Below are 14,091 nucleotides of genomic sequence, written 5' to 3'. Positions count from 1 at the left end.
TACCGGTTTATCCTCAACGTCTAATCAAATCAAAAAGTTAGAAAAATGTTTTAAACTAAGAAAAATAAAAACTAACTAAATGCTGAAAAAGAAAATAAAATAAAAACAGATAGACAAGATGAATCACTTGGATCCGACACGTGTATTAGTATAACCTTTGATTATTTTCGCACTTTTGCACTTGTTTAAGAGATTATCTTAGTTATTGTAGTAGGCCCCTCTTTTGAAGGCGACGTTACCCTCAACCCAGTAGTTTGAGTCAGCAAGGATACAATCCTAAAGGGTCGGATTATTGAAAGATAATGAATTAAGTTATTAATGCAAATTATGGTAGGCCCCGCTTTTGGCGGTGACGTTACCCTCGGCTAAGTAGTCTGAGTCAGCAGGGATACAGTCCTAAGTAGCCGGGTTATAGTATTAATAGTAGTTAGCTTATGAGGGGGTCAAAGAGTTTGGATCCCCGCCATCCAATACCTATGGGCATTGAAGGAGATCCTACTAAATTTGACCCAGGTCCCAAGCAGGACCTCTAAACGCTGAACAAGGGCAAGACCTTTACCAAACCGTTCCCTTAACCCCCGACCAGGTAGCCAACATACCTCCATATAGACCGTGGAGATATGAATGGTGAAAATCTTTTATTTTATATAGACAGTAAAATAATGCCAAGACACCACGGACAAACGATAAGGGAAGATCACCTTCAACATAAGTAACTAGTTATTAAAGTCATTAATACAAAACCAAATAAAAAGTGCAAAAGATTAAAAATAAAAAGTATTATACTAAACACTTGTCTTCACCAAGTGATGTAAGAGACTTAGGCAAACATGGCCTTGATTGTCAAGAACTCTTACGATCAATCTTGGATCCCGAGACGACTCACACACTCTACGATGGACAATGGATGATGGTGGTGGATGATGGTGTTATGGTGGTGGTGAGTGGTGGATGAGGTGTGAGAGAGGTGGTGTGCCAAGGGATGAGAGAGAATGAAACCAAGCTCCTCTATTTATAGGCTGAACAGAACGCTGGACACGGCCCCGTGTCCGCTGGACACGGCCCCGTGCCCGTCTGACATTCTCTCTCTTCATTAATTGTAATTGCGAATTACAATTAATGCGCCTGCTGTACTTTCAACACGCCCCCGTGTCCGCTGGGCACGGCCCCGTGGTGAGCAATGGAAGCTTCTACTGGTTTGTCTTTTCTGCTGCTTCCTGGGCACGCCCCCGTGTTCACTGGACACGGGGCGTGTTCAGGCTCTGTTCTCTTCTCTTTGTCTTGGGAGGTGCCGTTGAGGGTCCGGGCAGTTTTCTTTTGTTCCTTTTCTTGTATTTATGGTAGAATTAGTGGTCTTTTTGCTTCTTTTGTGATTTTGAGCTCATTTCATCCTGAAAATACAAAAGGAATACAAAAACACTCTTTTTCCAACATTAGTACTTAAAAAGGGTTAGTTTTATGCCTTAATTGATGTGTTTTATATGTTGCATTTTACACACATCAAGGCTGTTGATCGATCAGGCTCCTAGCCGATCGAACAGCCCAGCCGATCGGACGGACTGTCCGATCGAGCAGGCCGTCCGATCGGGATGCCTGGCCGATCGGCCAGCCCTTTCCTCTTTGGGAAGCCTATAAATAGCCATGTCATTGTCATTCTTTCCATTTTTGGAAACTCTCTGACCGACCAGCTCATGCTCCCCTTCTTTTCTCAGATTTCTCTCGATTCCGGTAAGATTTCATCCTAAATCTTGTACTTTCTTAATCAATACACACTCCTACACCTTTCTATCTTTCAAATCTTAACTTTTAACCGTGAAATCATCAAGATCTAAGTGTTGTCATCATGGGTTCTTGAAGAACTTCATGTTTGGCCTCAATCCACCAAGAATCACCTGGATCTTGCCGATTTCCACATAAACAAACAAGGATCTATTCTAGATCTAAACATTTACATGATGTAAAGGATTGAAAGATGGATTTTTCCAATTTTCTTTCAACTCTTTTACACTCAATGCCTCCAAACCGGTAGAAACGGAGCTTGAGCCAATTCACTAATCATTCAAATAGTTGTGTGGTTCAAGATTCGGATTCTATCTACGAGGTTCGCCGATTTCGGGTTAAACTATAAACTCTGTTCCGAACCGTTCACCGGCCGGACTTGGGTGGTTCTTGTCCGAGCAGGAGAAACAAGTAAGAACGAAGGTTCCATGGTTCAGCTCGTTGTCAAAATACCTCGATATAACGTCAAACAATCAGAACAGCCAAGTGTTAGACGAACAGGCCGATCAGGTCAGGATGCTGACCAATCAGATAGGCTGTTCGAACGAACAGCCCAACCGATCGGACATGTCAGCCGATCGACCAGGCCAGCCGATCGGCTAGCACATGGCCCCATACTTTAACAATTTCATGAAGCCTAGTATTGAACGAAGTGCGGTTCGATCGAACTACGGTTTGGGTTGAATTACTCTTCGGATCATGAGATACTATGCTTCAACACTTAATCGATTTTTCAACTCGTTCGACGTATTGGAGTGCCACCGATCGAACATGTTGTCTGATCAGGTGACATTCTGCTGAGGACTTACTACTGAAGTATCTAACCGATCGGTTAAGCCGGCCGATCGAACGGCCCGTTCGATCGATCGACCTGAAAGGTAATAACACTTCAATGTTCTCAAATACTACAACGAAAACCTCAAAAGGACAAGCCATCATACACAAACACATCCTACTCAAAAGGAAGAAACAATCCACTCGAACAGTCCAACCAATCGAGCCTACCGGCCGACCGAACAGACTGTCCGAACGGACTGTCAAACCGAACGAATAACCCGTCCGATCGAACCTACCGTTCGATCGACCAGGCTGTTCGACCCACCAACACTTGTATTCGTTTATGCGTTACTCATCGTCATACTACTGAACTATTCAGGCTAACCCTACTCTCAAGCGCTCCCTTCAATCCATAAATCGCTGTGAGTATACTCGAACCCTTTTTGCTTTAGCACTTTTGGGTGTTACATACGTTACTTATCTAAATCACAATCGAACACACTACTCAATTACTTTAAACGCTAACCGTTCTGCATGTACTGCGTGACTAAATGAATGCTTGTTGTTAGGTTTACACGTGGAATGTTGTCTACCTGCCTTAACAACGATAGTACTATAGTTTGGACTCAGCACCCGTTCACCCGGGGGTTGTTAAGGACAATTACTTGCATGGATTATGGTGGTAATCATGTATTGCGAACTGCCTCGGGCAGTCAACCCGCAGACATTGGTATCGATAGATCCATGTCGATAATTAACATGCTTCGTTTTCCTCTGTGTACGTGCTGGTTATGCGTAAACTATTTCGAACTCTATATGTTATTATCAAACTTGTATGCTCACCTTTACATTTTATGTATTGACTTTATTTTAACGTATGTGACAGGCAATTAGGATGCTTATCTGCTAGGAAGGCGAGCTTAGAATAAGCGTCTAGAGCATAGTTGTCTGTAGATCTTGCAGATCGAGCCTCTAGAGGCATTTGAACAATTATTATATTTATATTTGAATCTGAGTTGTCGGAACATGAAATTTGACTAGTTGTTATCTGTAATAATTTATTTTACTATTTGGGATACGGTATGGGACGTATTATTTAAACTGAATAGTAATGATAGTTGTTGTGGAAACTTCTGGACAATCTGTTTCGCTCAGTGCCATGCCCCGATGATTCCGCCATCGGTTGGGGATGCGCATGGCGTGTTAGTTTCAAGGGTGGAGAGACCATTGTGAGGGATGCACATGGCGTGTTAGTTTCAAGGGTGAGTTAGTCTTGGGTAACCATCTTATGTGCTAAAAGTGAAAAATCTGCTTAACTATTGAACTACTTTTGAAATGTGAAGATTGTGAACCATGTATGACATTAGAACTTGACTCGAATTTTTGAGAATGGGAAGTGTATCCATTTGTTCAATCCACGTGAAAGTGAAGAACACTATTGCATTGTCTAGTCTTTTGTTGAAGGAGGATGTTTCAAGGGATTCTTTTTGGAGATACTAAAAACGAAAGGTTGCAAAAAGAATCACCAATATGGCGAAGTTTCATAGGCAGCAATCAAGGAATGTGTTCTTTAGTGAAAGCAATGGCCGAAGCGCATGTTATGCAACAGGTATTGATGTGGAACGAGGGGCTCAGGGTATCCTTTCTAACAGTCGTTGTTATTGCGGAAATTTATATGGTCATTACGCATACGCCTGTCCAAGTAAGTCATCTAACATCGATTTCCCTATTGAATCTAATGCACAAGACATTGATTATGTGGTCAAGGGAAGCGAACATGGTGATTGGGACTCAGTATGGTATGGTATGTTAATCCTAGTGTTAAGAAGCATCAAACGAACAATAGATCCATGTTTTATGATTTCAAGAGTGTTTACAAAGTCGATAGGGACAATCACAATGATCTAGTGTTTGTTTATGGGTTGGGATTAACAAAAGTTCTTGTAGATGGGAAGTTTAGAAAAATCCCTCATGTTCAATTTGTAACTAAACAAACTAAAATTGTTTTCAACAAAGAACAATTTATCATTCAAGGATTTGATGTGAAAATTGAAGGCCACACATGTGTTATAACTAAATCATTCAAGAATAACACAAGTATTGAAAATGTTGGGGACGTAGAGAAAAAATGTCGAACACAACTATTAATTTGTTACTCCTTATTCCCTAAGTTCACTGAGGTTTCACCAACACGGGGACGACTTGATGTTTGATCTCATTGATGAAGTAAAGAAGGAAGATAACCAAGTTGAAAAGGATTGGGACACGTGTGTTATGCTCTTGAACATAATGCAAATCTATACCATGTTCATTAAACACAAGGAAGCTCTTAAAATTGAATTCCGTAGTGTAGTTATGTGGTATGTGGAAGATTTCCAAAACTCTAAAGAAAAGAGCCCCTGGTGTGCTTAAAATACAACATATAAATTATATCAAATGCGGCATAAAATCAACCATTTTTCAGTACTAATATTGGAAAAAGCTTGTTTTTCTATTCCTTTTTAATTTACAGGGTCAAAAGAACTTATATGTGCAAAAGGAGCAAAAAGACAGAAAAATCAACATAAATACAAAGAAAGAGGAATTGACGCAACTCGCCAAGCCCCAATACACATCTAAACCACAAGAATAGCAAGATCAGAAGACTTGACACGGGGCCGTGTCCAAGGCTGGATGCTGTGCAGAAGAAAAGACAACAGCAAAGGACAAAGCTGGCAGTCAATACGCCATGCTAAGCCAACACGGGGTCTGGTCAACTCAAAGATTTTCAGAATCTGTGATAGTACAGCAAGTACATTGGCCACGGGTCGTGCTGTTGACACACGGGGTCATGTTAGTACAAGACATGACAAGCAGTTAATGAGGAAGAGAGAGAGATGACCACGAGGTCGTGCCAGGTGGGCACGGCCGTGGTGAAGCTTCTGATTTCAGCTATAAATAGATGTGCTGGGTTCCACTCCAAACTATCCCTTGGCAAACCACTTCTCTCTCACTTGCCACCACTCCACCACCACTACAACACCATCATCCACCACCATCATCCATTTTCCATCTTTTAGAGTGTGTGTAGTAGTCTCGGGATCCAAGATTGATAGTAAGAGTCTTTGTCAAACAAATGTCATGCTTGGCTAAACTCGTACATCATTTGGTGAAGACAAATCTTTTGTGTATTTTCTTTTATGATTTCCAATCTTTGGCAACTTTTTAATTGGATATGTATTAATAACTTTAATAACTAGTTTTTTTTTATATTGAAGACAAATTTATCTAATCATTTTTCATATGTCGCTGATTTACATATTCGTGTCTTTACGGTCTATATAAAGCGCGGTAATCGCCTGGAAGGGGGTTAGAAGGGTGGTTGAGTAAATTTTATGTCTCGTTCAGTGTATAGATCCTACGAGAACCTGGTTCAACCCTATTAACATTTCACGAGTCGGAGCATACATTACCCACCACAGGCAAAGTGCTAAAAGCTTTAATCCATTATCTATAACCATAATAAAAATCATAAACAAATAAAAAAAACATTTGTTTTCATTTGTGGTAATTGACGTTTGACATGTTCCCGCCGTATTTTCTATATTTAATGGCCAACATCGAGTCTAAAACTTATCTATTTCTAATAATGGGCCAACGTCAAAAAAAATAAAAGGTTAATGGAGATGCGGGGTATCGATCCCCGTACCTCTCGCATGCTAAGCGAGCGCTCTACCATCTGAGCTACATCCCCATTTTGTTTAGGTTATCACATATTATTCTGTTAAGTCAAAGTCATTGATTAACAAAGAAAAATAATCAAAATACATCTGTGCTATTACTATCCATCGCATTCCTGAGACCATAACAAAGGAAACATATGACTTCTACTTATAATACTATTGACTCTCAAGAGTTCCTAAAATTAATGTTTATTCTTAACAAAATCATTTGTAAATGATTAGGTAGTTATCCAAGTTGTGCATAAACATATTTGTACAGGTTATGTTTGATGTTATTTCATGGATCGAAAAGTAGTTTTACATATTCCAATTGATACATATATATATATACACACACGCATGTGCTAAACGACATGTTTGTTACATAAACGATTAAATAAGTCAGATCAAGTTAAGACGGACGGAAAACTAAAATTGATGTTTTAGCTATAATTGATGCTTTGTTTTTTTAATCTAATTTTTTTTTATAATTTAAGATTTAATTCTTTTATTATTTACTTTTTGGGAAATTAATATATGATAGTTAGAGAGTTGAATGAACAGTGATTATGTGGTGATTCATCATCACAATTGTTTTAATGATGCTACGTTATCACTTAGCCTTTCTAATTTTTTATCACTTAGCCTTTCTAATTTTCCCCCTCATCTCCTCATCATATGAACAATCTCATGAATTCATCGATCAATTTCAATCAACCTTGTCTGAACTTTAACGGTGGCTAGAGGCGGTGTGGTTTTGATTTTAGGCTTAAAAGCAAAGTTGTACTCTCTCTCTTTCACTTGTCCATCTGAGAATATGTTTCTCTCTCTAAAGAGATAACCCTCAAAGGCTCAAATTCTCTGCTTCTCTCTCTAAACAACTCGCCGCCATTCAACGCCCATCTCCGCCGCACACCGATGTTCTTTGTCCGTTGGGTTTTTTGGTTACCGGCGTTGATGAAGTCGGTGTGGTGGCGGTGGGTGTATCCGGCCTATGGAGCTCATCTCGTCGTCCTGCCGTTCAACGCCCATCTCCGCCGCTCACCGATGTTCTTTGTCCGCTGGGTTTTTGGGTTACCAGCGTTGATGAAGTCGGTGTGGTGGCAGTGGGTGTATCCGGCTTATGGCGCTCATCTCGTCGTCTTTTCCGGCTTCGGTGTACCCATTGTACTACTTCTTTGTACGACGGTATATGTTTGCTACAGAGTCATAAGCCGTTGGCCAGTTTTGATGACGTCGGTGTAGTGGCGGTGGGTGTAGCACTACGCTGGCGGTGATGAAGTCGATGTTTATTTATGTATATGTAACTGATTAGTAACAAATCTATTAATCTGTGATGGTTGGGAACAGTAATTTCACGCTTGATAACGAGGTTAGTTGTTTTGCTGGGTTTGGATTTCGTGCTGGAGAAAAATGTGTTACCTTTGGTGTGCCTTTTGTGTTGTACGATGGTTTTCTACACAATTGTGTGTCGGAGTTAATGTGGTTTTGGTTTGGATTTACAAACTCTGTGTGAAACATCAGATTCCGGTGTTAATGACACTGTGTTGTTGCTATCGGTTAATCCATCGGGTGTTGGTTTTGAGCCAACGTACAACTAATGCGGGTGCTATTTATGACGGTTTTTGGTATCTCTTTGTTGTTGATTGTAGCCGGTGATGATGCTTTCCGGCCACATGGCATGGCAACTCCGGTTGCAGCCGTGTGGCAGGACTGAGCCGCACTTTGTTTATGATAGCATTGAGGAACTTGACGATGATGATGCTTTGATCTGAGTCTATTGGTTTAGTTTTTTTTTTCTTTTTTAACTTCAATCTGACTGTTAAAAGCATAGTAATTTTGATTTTGTTTTGGGGTTTTGATCAACAAAAATCTTAGTTTATCGGTGCGGTTGTAGGTTGTTGTAGTTTGGATTTTTGGTTTGTTTTTTAGTTGTACCCTTCTCATTTTCTTGTTGTGAGGGTAAAAGTTGAATTCCTCTTTTTGATGTTTTTAATTAAACTCTTGCCACAATAATTGTAACTTTTAGCTTTTCTTGAATTTATATGGATTAATTAGTCTAATGACTAGATGTATTTTTTTTTTTTTTTTTGAAATGCAAATTTCATTAAAACATCAAAGCCCGGGGAATCTCCAAGGCGGAAAACCCCACGAGACCAAACAATTACATTACATCAAAAAGGAAAGACTTCCAACCCTTCCAATCCACTACACCAAATCTACCCCTATTACATAACCATAAATACGTCAACGATTTAACATCTGCCACAATGTCTACCACAGACCCGGACTTCTGATTGAAAACCTTTTCATTCCTAGCTTTCTATATCCGCCAGCAAACCCACATGAAGATGCCGTATAAGATTTCTTTCTTACTCTTCGACCATCCCGAGTTAGATACCACCTCAACAATATCTTTGACCGTAAATAAGAAAATAGGTGGTAAGTGCACCCAATTCGCTATCCCATTCCAAACACCATTCGCCACCCTACAAACAGTAAAAATATGGTTCGCACTTTCTTCAAACTCATCACAAAACTCGCAAAGACAGACTCCATGACTGATGTTTCTTCTCCGCAACGCTACTTTAGTAGGAATTCTATCTTGCAAAACCCTCCACATAAACACATTACACTTTAACGGAACCCACTTGAACCAAACAAAATCAAAATCACTTTGCGGATCAATCGGACGACCACCTTGCAGCCATTTTTTTTACCTCTTGGACCGTAAACTCAGTCGGCCCATCAACATCCCAAGCCCATTTATCTCTATTATCTGCCACTCGCTGATCTGCTATAAGCCGATGACAAGATATCAGGTCGCTGACTTCTTGATCCGAAGAAGGATACGTTTTCCATCTCCAACTAATCACCCCAGCCAAGTTATTTGACCCAATTCTATCCGTAACCACACACCATTTATCTTGCTCTAGCCGAAACAAAGCAGGAAACAACATTTTTGCTTTTTGATTCTTAATTTACATGCTTATCGTTTACACTTGACTTTGTTACTTAGGTAGGTTAAAATCAAATTTTGGTTCTTCTTGATATGATGGTTAAATAGATGAGATTCTAAATTCTAAAATAGAGTTTTTAAATCTTGAATCCAATTGCTTGAGTTTTGGATATGGGTTTATGGTTTTTTTTTTACAGAACACATATTTTAAAGGTGGTGTAATCAATAATAAACATAACTAAAAAAGAAAAAAAAACTTAACCCATCTGCCTTTTATAGGTGATATGTGGTGATATGTGTCGCAAAATAAATTATACCATCGTCATAAAAAACACTTTTTACAAGATCATGGAACACACAGTAGTCTAAATCAATTAAAAAAGTTGTGTACGTTAAAGTTAACTGGACTTTATACGTATCTTCAAATGAAATGTTAGGACTTTGTAACGTATAATGTGGTCAGTGCCGGACCGTGTAAAATATAATATCGACAAACAACATCAAAAGTTAAATTACCTTACAATAGAAGTGTTACAGTTTAAGATGGTTCGGTCGTGGTTCATCCATGACGATCTATAAATGTCAATTCGTTCCCCGCCGCAACGCGGCGGTTACATCTACTAGTTAAATTAAAAAAATTGTGGGTGTATCATTTGGGTTTTCTATTCCATTTGCTATGCACTAAAACCGACTGAGCTCCCACTTGCTGCAATGCACGAGATTTCAGTCACTAGTTACCTTTATATTCTTGTTTCTAATATCTTGAAATAATAAGAATTATTTAACGTTAAAATAATCCAAAAAGATTAAAAGAAAATATTGTTTGATATCTGTTCTAAAAAGAGGATGGAACGAATACTAGTTTTACCTTTGTATAACATGGTTTCGCTATAATCATTAAACAAAGTCGTTGTAGATTAGTCGGGGTCAACAATTTTCGAAAACTGATAGGCTCACAAGCACGGTTGTAAAACAAGGTCTCGGAGGCCGAGTACTCGCAAGAAGGCAGGCTTCCGAGGCCCGAGCACTCTTCTCCTAGGCCGAGTACTTTTCACCTAAGCCAAATACTTCCCAAGTACTCTCAATTCCATCTAAAAAATATAGTGTAGGTCAACCAAAGTGTATTATGGTTATACATAATTAACGTAGGCCGATAGTTGTTAAAAATGGGCATGTATGGCCAATCAAGACTCTTCATGTCATGTTATTGGTTATAATGACTCATTATCATTTTTTGTGGTTCTTTATGACTTAAAAGATCCGTTGTAACACGTATGATGAAATATGACATATTAGGCCGACCATGTTCGATCATATTGATTCATGGTTAAATAAATGTTGGCATTGGTTAAACATGGACGTAAAAGTTATCAAAAAAACTAAATTTAAACTGTGTCAATAATCATCAAGGAATCAACAGCAGATTGACAAGTAGACGAATTCCCGCTGTATCATCGTATCTGTAATCTTTTGGTCTCTAAATTATAAAATATTCTCAATGAACCCTTGCTAATGTTATTTTAGATGCCTCGGTGATACATCAATCATTTAAGTTTCACCAAGCAAGCGGTTATTCAGCCCTAACTTTCCTCCCTCCTTAGCGCACACCGTTGTCGCCGCTTTTCCCCACTTTGGTCATCGCTCCACAGCACCTTGTTAACGTCTCTTTCTGTAATGCTTACTTGTATAGCAATTTCGACTAAATAATCTAATACTGAGGTAATGTAAGTAAATTTTCTAACACCTTTATTTGATAGAGGAAAAGGAATGAAGTAAACAACTTTAACTTGAGTTTATTATCTATTAATTAAAGTGTTTTACTTCTATAAATTGGTTTAAACAGGTTGGTTGACATTATCCATTATTGAATCATATTTAATCTATACTACTAGGTGTACACCCGTGTGAATACACGGGTTTGTTCTAATAATGATCGGAATCAAATACTAAAAAACATATTATAATATATTATTTAAATTCTTAGTGTTTAGTTACATATATTTATAAAACAATGTTAAAGATGTACATGTTTGATATAGAAATAAACTTAGTAGTTTATAATGTGCAAAGTTTTTTTCCTACATCTATATGTAAAATCTGATGTGAGTAAATAATTGCAAGAACATCACATTCGCATTATAGTTATAAATTGAGAATTTCAAATTTTATAGTCATAAGTGAAGCTACAAAACATTCAGAAACAAAAGTCCTCTATCTCTGTTTCAATTCCATATTGATCTTGAAACCATATCTGCAAGTGGCGTTGAATTTCTTCATTTCAAACCCCAACCTACCTAAAATTGACAATTACTATCCAGTAAGTTTCAACGCAATGTGATTGAAAAGTCATATAAAACCACCTAAGTTTCGAGATGTATTAAAGGAAAACGTTACCTGAGATGTAAACAAAAAGAATGTGATGGCTCAACGGTTGTTGCTGTGATTCGATGCAATGAGACCTCACAAAAAGAATGTGATGGCTTAAGAATAATTATAAGCTTATTAATTTACAAATGAGACCATATTAATTTAAAATTTAACCTCATGATAACCAAGAAGCAATCTTGGTATATTCTGAAACATAAAGCATCCTTGAACATGGGTCATCATCCACGGTCAAATACTAAAAAACAAATTATATCCCTGCATGAAAAACAAAATCGATAAATTTAGGGAAAATGGGTTTGAAAGATGATAACCCAACAGTAGAGGATCTAATTCTACAGCTCCAATAAATGCAGGGGTGTTCTCAAATAATGGTTCATAGATGTTTGAAAACTGATAAAGAACAACAAATGTCCACAGTACTGCTTCGTTGGACATTTGTCGGTCTTCAAACATCTAGGAAGCATTATTTGAAAACACACCTGAATTTATCGAAGCTGTAGAATTAGATCCTCCACTATTGCGTTATCACCTTTCAATAACATTTTCCCTAAATTTATCAATTTTGTTTTACATACCTCGCAAAGCCACCTATCCAGCTGCAAAGAGATTGAAAAACCTTGAAGTATAACCTGTACTTAATTATATGGCACCGGATTCTCACTGATTCAAGAATCTCAATATCACCTAACAACAAAAAACGAATTTACAACCATTTTAATAACAATCCATAATTCAGATTATTAACTTCTGAATGCACTAACCGGTTTTTCCTGAAGAATTGTTGTCCGGTCTGTTTAATGTGGTTTCAGTTGTATTGTTATTCCGCTTCTTCGCTGTATTAACACATTAAAATCTTAAAACATAAAATCAAACAAAATGTTCCAAAAAAAAAACAAAACACAAATAGTTAGTTATATGCTACCAACCTTGAAGTGTTGCACCGCAGCCTCCACATGTGTACACCAGTTTGTTGCTTATGAAACTAACCGTCATCGTAATCAGCAAATTGTTATTATCATCAAAACAAGTTTAAGAGAAAAGTAAACTGAATGAAAAACAAATAAACAACATTGAATCTATAAACATCTTTCAGGTTGCCTTCATTGATTCTATAAACATCATCTACATCAAAACAAAAATCACCACCACAAACAAAACCAACCAAAAAAGATGAAACCTTTATGAAAAACAAATTCTTGAAATTACCAATCACGACTAAGAACAAACAGACCTTTCTACATCTTCAGGCGAAAACCTTTATGTACCAAAAAAGATGAAACCTTTATGAAAAACAAATTCTTGAAAAAAGATGAAACCTTTATGAAAAATAAATTCTTGAAAAATTTACCCGCGTCCTCGAATCCTAGCTAATTAGGCATCTCTGACATTTTGCAAAATCCATTTTCTTGTATAGATGTGATAACACTTATACACGATCCCTTTTCAAAACCTTAATCACCAACACAACGTCGGCGAAGGTCATTCATGGTGCAGTTGAAAAACATTTATATTGTCAGAATACCAGGCTCAGATTGTGCATAAAAATGACAACACCATGGCTGCAAGAGAGGTTGCATGAACAACTGCCATCCTACAACCTTGCTATACCATAATGCTATCTTCATTCAATTTTTGCTCAGATCTACAAAATCATCATAGCCTCATGTTGAAAGGACAAAAAAAATGCACTTTGCATTCATTTTTATTTATCATCACAGTCAAATCTAAATGATTTGCTAAAGTAATACAAATGATTTGAAAATGTCAGACCTCGCGTATATTCGGGCAAACGTTTCCTTCATCGTGGTTTTAGACTCAGGTGAGAAGCATCTCATCAATATCATTGACTGAGTATCCCTTAGGTGACATCGATCTAATTATCATCAACCAAACATCGATTAAACCCAACGCTACCTACAACAGCCGCGAACGGCAGCCGGCAACGATTAGGCCATATTGCATCAACACGCCAGATCTCACCATCATAGCTTCAGATGACAAAAGCATCTAACGTGATCAAAACTGAACCGATTAATTATCAAAACCAAAAAAAATCCTAATTGAATGTTAATGTAACAACACATACAGGTTCAGTTAACACAGATAGAATTTAGATGATACAGGATCAGGTAATAATCTGTTTTTTTAGGAGGCAAAATTTGAAGTGCATAGGGAGTTGTTTTGGCCATTTAATGCACTCAGAAGTAATCATATCAACTCTCTCTTTCTTCTCTATTCAAAATCACAGGCCACATTACTCTTTTTCTTCTCTATTCAAAATCACATGCCACATTTCTGTCTTTCTTCTCTATTCATGGTGAAGATGCAAAACATTTATATTGTCAGACTGTCAGGCTCAGATTATGCAGAAAGATGACAACACCATGGCTGCAAGAGAGGTTGCATGAACAACTGCCATCCTACGACCTTGCCATACCATAATGCTATCTTCATTCAATTTTTACTCAAATCTACAAAATCATCATA

The 14,091-nt window shown here is 37.8% G+C and overlaps 1 non-coding gene across 1 annotated transcript; it reads right to left on the bottom strand.

Annotated features, from left to right (window-relative positions):
* Nucleotides 1-6,216: 6,216 nt before the first annotated feature.
* Nucleotides 6,217-6,289, bottom strand: TRNAA-AGC. The gene has a single exon. It is a non-coding gene; the product is annotated as a tRNA-Ala (tRNA).
* Between the last annotated feature and the right edge of the window lie 7,802 nt (nt 6,290-14,091).

This window comes from Helianthus annuus, chromosome 13, assembly GCF_002127325.2.
Source record: "Helianthus annuus cultivar XRQ/B chromosome 13, HanXRQr2.0-SUNRISE, whole genome shotgun sequence".
Classification (NCBI taxonomy): Eukaryota; Viridiplantae; Streptophyta; class Magnoliopsida; order Asterales; family Asteraceae; genus Helianthus; species Helianthus annuus.
The sequence above is the reverse complement of the archived record's forward strand: the minus strand, read 5'-3'. Positions and strand labels throughout refer to the sequence as shown.